This window comes from Bison bison, unplaced genomic scaffold, assembly GCF_000754665.1.
Source record: "Bison bison bison isolate TAMUID 2011002044 unplaced genomic scaffold, Bison_UMD1.0 scf7180017864104, whole genome shotgun sequence".
Taxonomy (NCBI): Eukaryota; Metazoa; Chordata; class Mammalia; order Artiodactyla; family Bovidae; genus Bison; species Bison bison.
In genome coordinates, this window is record NW_011494676.1 from 1,258,628 (window position 1) to 1,264,184 (window position 5,557).

The 5,557-nt window shown below is 51.4% G+C and overlaps 4 non-coding genes across 4 annotated transcripts; 3 read left to right on the plus strand and 1 right to left on the minus strand.

The window, feature by feature from the left end:
• The first annotated feature begins 787 nt into the window (after positions 1–787).
• On the plus strand, positions 788–860 carry TRNAV-UAC. Its single transcript has one exon. It is a non-coding gene; the product is annotated as a tRNA-Val (tRNA).
• Positions 861–2,573: 1,713 nt separating this feature from the next.
• Positions 2,574–2,645, minus strand: TRNAQ-CUG. The gene has a single exon. It is a non-coding gene; the product is annotated as a tRNA-Gln (tRNA).
• A 1,191-nt stretch (positions 2,646–3,836) lies between these two features.
• Positions 3,837–3,910, plus strand: TRNAN-GUU. The gene has a single exon. It is a non-coding gene; the product is annotated as a tRNA-Asn (tRNA).
• Positions 3,911–4,511: 601 nt separating this feature from the next.
• TRNAV-CAC lies at positions 4,512–4,584 on the plus strand. Its single transcript has one exon. It is a non-coding gene; the product is annotated as a tRNA-Val (tRNA).
• Positions 4,585–5,557: the final 973 nt, after the last annotated feature.

Below are 5,557 nucleotides of genomic sequence, written 5' to 3' on the forward strand. Positions count from 1 at the left end.
GCCTCTCCAGCTCCCTGCAATTTGAATCTGCTGCCCCCGAGCTTCTCAGGTGGCAAGAGAAGAGTAAAGCAGTCCTCTTTGACCTGCAGTTATCTCCAGGGCTGGGAGGATCTGTGAGTTTATCAGCTCATCTGATCAGATCAACAAAAGAGCAATAATGGTCCAACTCCTTCCTTCCGGAATTTTGAACTTTTTTAAAAAAATCATGGTTTGACAGTGGAAAACACTCCGCTACACATGACAATAGACCCAGAATTTTTAAAGAGTGATACTTATGACTACACACAAATTTAAATCCAAAATACAAGCAATGAACTTTTGAAAATATCCTGTATGTAATACAATGTTACACACGCCCCCGGACAGTAGTTTCCTGATCCCTTCCCATGTTCCTATTTTCCAGGGATAACCAGTTTCACTGACTGTTTGGCTGTATATCTCCTTATCTCTAAGCAAATATTGACGCTCGGATTTTCCGCAGCCCGACGCTGCAGACCGGCCTGCAAAGCTGAAAGTGGAATGTCTGTGTAGTTCCCTGCCCGCCAGTCATCTCCAAGGCAGCGGCCACCTGCAGATCTACATAAGCCACCTCACCACTCCACACGGAACCCGCAAAGGGAACTTTGTCAGAACTAATGCCAGGCCAGCAGCTTTGCGGTTTGGGGTGAATCGGGTCCCTGGACACCTCAGTAAAGGGTGGGAGCTGCTCGCAGTGAAGCGCTGTGGTCGCCCCAACCCAGCGACGGCCCCGCCGCAGTACCTGCCCGCTCCTCTCTCTTCCAGTCCCGTTTCCGTAGTGTAGTGGTTATCACGTTCGCCTTACACGCGAAAGGTCCCCGGTTCGAAACCGGGCGGAAACAGGTTGCTCTCCCCCACTACCCCACCGCGGAGATTTCTGATTGGTGGAACCACCTGGTTCTCACCCCCACTGGCTGAGTCAAGTCCTACTCTTTTCCACCCCTTGAACTGTAGCCAGTCAGGCTCCTCTTTCTATGGGATTTTCCCGCTACTTTGCTAGAAGCCCATCGGGTCAGTGCAGCTGCCCCCCTTCACTCTTGCCTGGCTCCCTGTGTCCTGCAGGGATCAAAAAGTGTTCTGTCAGGACACAGAGGTGAAAAGTCCTTCTCTGCGGCTGGTGGAATAGAGAACCAGAAGGGAAACGCGTCCAAGGGAGGGGGAGTATCCTCAAGAGCTTTCCAGGACTGTTGAGTGGGTGCTGTCAGGTGGGTCTAAGCCCCAGGATAATAATGCCTAGTCTTGTGTTGTTCTGGCCTTGACCCAGTCCCAGGTCCAGTCCGAATTCAAGCACAGAGGCATCCAGCTTTACCACACATATTCCACTCTCCCTCTCTCCAAAGTGGGGTAGTGAACCACCTTTTCTGTCTCAGTGCATAGAACCCATATGGGTTGGGCTTCCCCCCCACCCCCACCTTGAACTTTCTGATTTGCTGAAATGTAACTCAGGAGTATAAAAAACATTTAGTGACGTGAAAGTGAAATCGCTAAGTCGTGTCCGACTCTTTGCGACCCCGTGGACTGTAACCTACCAGGCTCCTCCGTCCGTGGGATTCTCCAGGCAAGAATACTGGAGTGGGTTGCCATTTCCTTCTCCAGGGGATCTTCCCGACCCAGGGATTGAACCTGGGTCTCCAGCCTTGCAGGCAGACGCTTTAACCTCTGAGCCACCAGGGAAGCATTAGTGCTCTCCATGCTACGTACAAGAAAAAAATTCAAATTGATAATAAGGATGAATCTTGAATACTTTTAACACTCTAGATAATTCTAATAATTGATATATAATTGCATAGAAAATGCCCTGCCATACTCTCAGAGATGACTCCTGGTATGCCTTACCTAGCTTTAATAATTTTGGTCTAAAACCTATTTCATGTTGACTTTCTGATTTTCTAAAAATGTGTAAAATATTGGTACCATACTATTCTAGGTTGTAGAAGTCTTATATTTATTTTCTATTCAAAATCCTAATGAAAGTGAACTGCCTAAATTTCCTGTATTGCTTTGATTCCCTTAAGCAAACTCTAATTCCAAAAAATATTTCCATTTATAAAATTCAAAATTATGTGCCACAGAAAATTAAATATACCATATAATATTTTTCAACGAAGATTAAGTCGTATAATTATAGAAATCATAGTTACTTATATTCCCCTTTCAACGTGGGGGTAAATGTTTTTAGGTATCATCTAATATGTGAATATCTGACATGACAACTCATACTGGCAACCATTTATCCACAGGGACACCCGTGCAGTTACAAGACGGGCAGTGCGAAGCCCCCTCGCGGGGCAGGACTCCATGAGCTCAGCCTCTGCGTTTTACTCGAGAGACCCAGGGTACCCGACGAGGGGGAGGCACTGGCTGGGCCGCTGCGCCCCTGGCCGGGGCTTGGAGGGCACAGATGGGCAGAGCCGCCCGGGTCCAGCGAGGACGCCCCGGATCGGTCCCACACCTGTCCGCCGTGTCCGTGTCAACCAGGCCGCTGAGGGTCGCGGGAGACCTCAGGTGGGTCCTATTAGGGGAGTAAAAAGTGTTTCTCTTCTAAGTAGGCAGAAAGGTCCCACCGAGATTTGAACTCGGATCGCTGGATTCAGAGTCCAGAGTGCTCACCATTACACCATGGAACCCCCTCCGGAGCCACCTCGCCTCCATCGCCAGACAACGGTATCCGCTTCTTTAGCCTCCGTACATCCCACCCAAAAGCTCAGGGCAGTTCTTCTAAGGTCCTGAGGAGACTCCAATACGGTTGACTCCCCTAGGTGCTCAACCCTCTCGCTTTCTCTCCGCTCCTCTCCTTTGATCGACTCAGCTCACTCTCACCTCAGAAAACGAGTTGAAATCCACTTTGGGTTTTGTGCCGGGGAGGACCCCCTAGGTCTCTATCACCAACCGCATATTCTGTTTAGGTTAACCAGAGTGTCCCATCCGGAGGTAAAATTTCTGCAAATAAGAGTGTTATTTTCCTTTTCTTTGCCTTCCCCCTTTCCCCATAGCCCAGAGGGGGCATACCGTTGTCAGGGCAAGAGACAGGGTTTCCTGGGTCCCTTAGTTTTCTCACAGCGCTGATCACACTCCTAAGCGGCCACCACCTCTTACCTGTAACATATAAAGTGTGTCAGCGGTGGAGTAGGAATGGAGGCAGGAGAACTCTTCTTTTATTCTTCATATATTTCTGATTCGGAGAGGGATAAGTTATTCTCACAACAAGTGTATATTGTTAAATTTACAATGTGAATAAAAATAACTTTAAAGAAAACACTCAGACAAACGAGCTATACTCACTTAAACTGAAGTCAATGTCGCTCAGTCGTGTTCAACTCTTTGTGTCCCTAGGGACTGTAGCCTGCCAGGCTCCACTGTCCAAAGATTCTCCAGATAAGAATACTGGAGTGGGTAGCCATTCCCTTCTCCAGGGGATCTTCCAAAATCAAGGATTGAACCAGGGTGCCCTGCATTGTAGATGGATTCTTACCGTCTGACCCCCAGGAAAGCCCACTCTGGTGGAAACTGCCTGGTGGACACAGGAAACCGAAGCACAGCCCCGGAGACCTTTGCCAGGGTGGGCAAACTCTTATTCGTTGGGTGTAGGCGAGGAAACGGGAAGAGCCATCGTGGGAGCAACCTGGTGTTCAGCTGTGCTTGGATCTATTTCGGTCCAAGCCCGAAAGCTTTGAGGCCTGGATGGCGGTTTCTCCGGGGGCGCTGGCATCTGTGGCGGGTAGGGGCAGGGAAACGGCACCGTTTCTCTGGGGGACAGAGCGCTCACCCCGGGAATGAGTGTCTACTCCAGAGAGAGTCCAAAAGAACCCCGTAGTGCTGTCTCTGTGGCGCAATCGGTTAGCGCGTTCGGCTGTTAACCGAAAGGTTGGTGGTTCGAGCCCACCCAGGGACGGTGGGGGTGACATTTTAGGCAACACCAAAGAGAACTCCCTTTTGCCAGGAGGACACCGGAGAAGTGATGCGCCCAACGGACTTTCAGAGAAACACAACAGGAGTCAGGTGCAAAGGAACAGCGGGGAGGGCGCATCCCGGGGGGATTGGAAGCGTCAGTCATTCCTGAGAGCCCAGAGCGCTGATCGCCAGCGCCTAGAAAAGGACCACCGAGGCGCGGGTCCGCAGGCCTGGAGGGACGGCTTCCACACCTCTGGGTTTCGGGGTCACCTGGGCCTCGGGCGCACCCACCGTCCCCGCCTCCTGCGGCTTCCGGGAGCTGGGGAGTCGGCGGGGGCGACCCCTGAACTCAGGGTGCGCAGCTGAGGATCTGAGGATTCTTCGTTGGGTGCGGGGTCCCAAAGGCAACCTGTGGGGGTCCGAGGGTCCTCACTTCAGGGGAGAGGGGGAACCCTAAAGCAGGGCCCTCCAGAGCCGCCGTCTCCGTGCCTGAGAGAGTTTGGGGCTTCAAGGCTCCTCTGGTGTTAAGAGTTGGTGCTGTGGTTACTGGTGGCGGGACCTCGAATTTAATGGATACATTGTTCAAGAGTAGAGTTTATCCAGTTTCCGTAGTGTAGTGGTTATCACGTTCGCCTCACACGCGAAAGGTCCCCGGTTCGATACCGGGCGGAAACAGGCTTTCTCTTTCTTTTTGCACCCCGCCCCCCCGAAATATGTATTCTCATTGGTAAAACCAACAGGCGCGAAAGGTACGGGGTGAGGCAGGGGACGCAGCTGGAGGAAGAGTTGGTGACCACCTAGAAGTCTCTTTATTCAGCGCTCGGAGAGGCCCAGGAGCCACTTCAGAGATCTGGAGGTGGACGGATTCGCTCATCACCAGCCACTCATCACCGAGCCTGACGACAAAGAAAACCGAGGTTCACAAAGAGAGCAAGTCCTGGGCTCGGCAGCACGCAGCGCTACAGCTAGACCAGGAGGGACCCAGTCCGCTACTTTGTGTCCTTGCCCCAGAGCAAAAGCGACGCCCAGGAAAGGAGACGTGAAGGGCGATGAGCAACGGGGCAGGGCTGGGAGCCTTGAACAGATGCACACAGCCCTGGGCCGCTGCGACATTGCCTTTCCCACTTGCTGACTTTCTCAAGGGTCATCTTACACCCACCTTTCACCTGGAGAAGCTAAATAAAGATTTTTGTCCACAGATCCCTTGTGATCTAGTGGCTAGAATTCTGTGCTTTCACCGCCACGGCCCAGTTTCGATTCCCGGTCAGGGAAAACTTTCTTTTTCCACCGTCTGCACCCACACAAGTCTCTCTCTTGCTGCCCAGATCGGAACTGTATTTTGCTTAAAGGTCCAATGCAGAACATTTCTGCACAGAGTTTCTAAATGCCGCTGAGTCCGGGCCTCAGGGTCCTGGACCTCGGGCTGGCTGTTGGAGCTGAGATGCCGTGAACAGCCTGTGCTGGCCAGCTCTGGCCTCCACTCTTTTCTCCTGGCATGGTAAACCCAGAGTCTTACTTAACAGACTTTTCATTCAAGGAGAATGTGAGGCTTCAGTTCCAAAAATTCATTAAAATCCAATACCAGAGGTGGATGAAACTGGAGCCTATCATACAGAGTGAAGTAAGCCAGAAGGAAAAACACCAATAC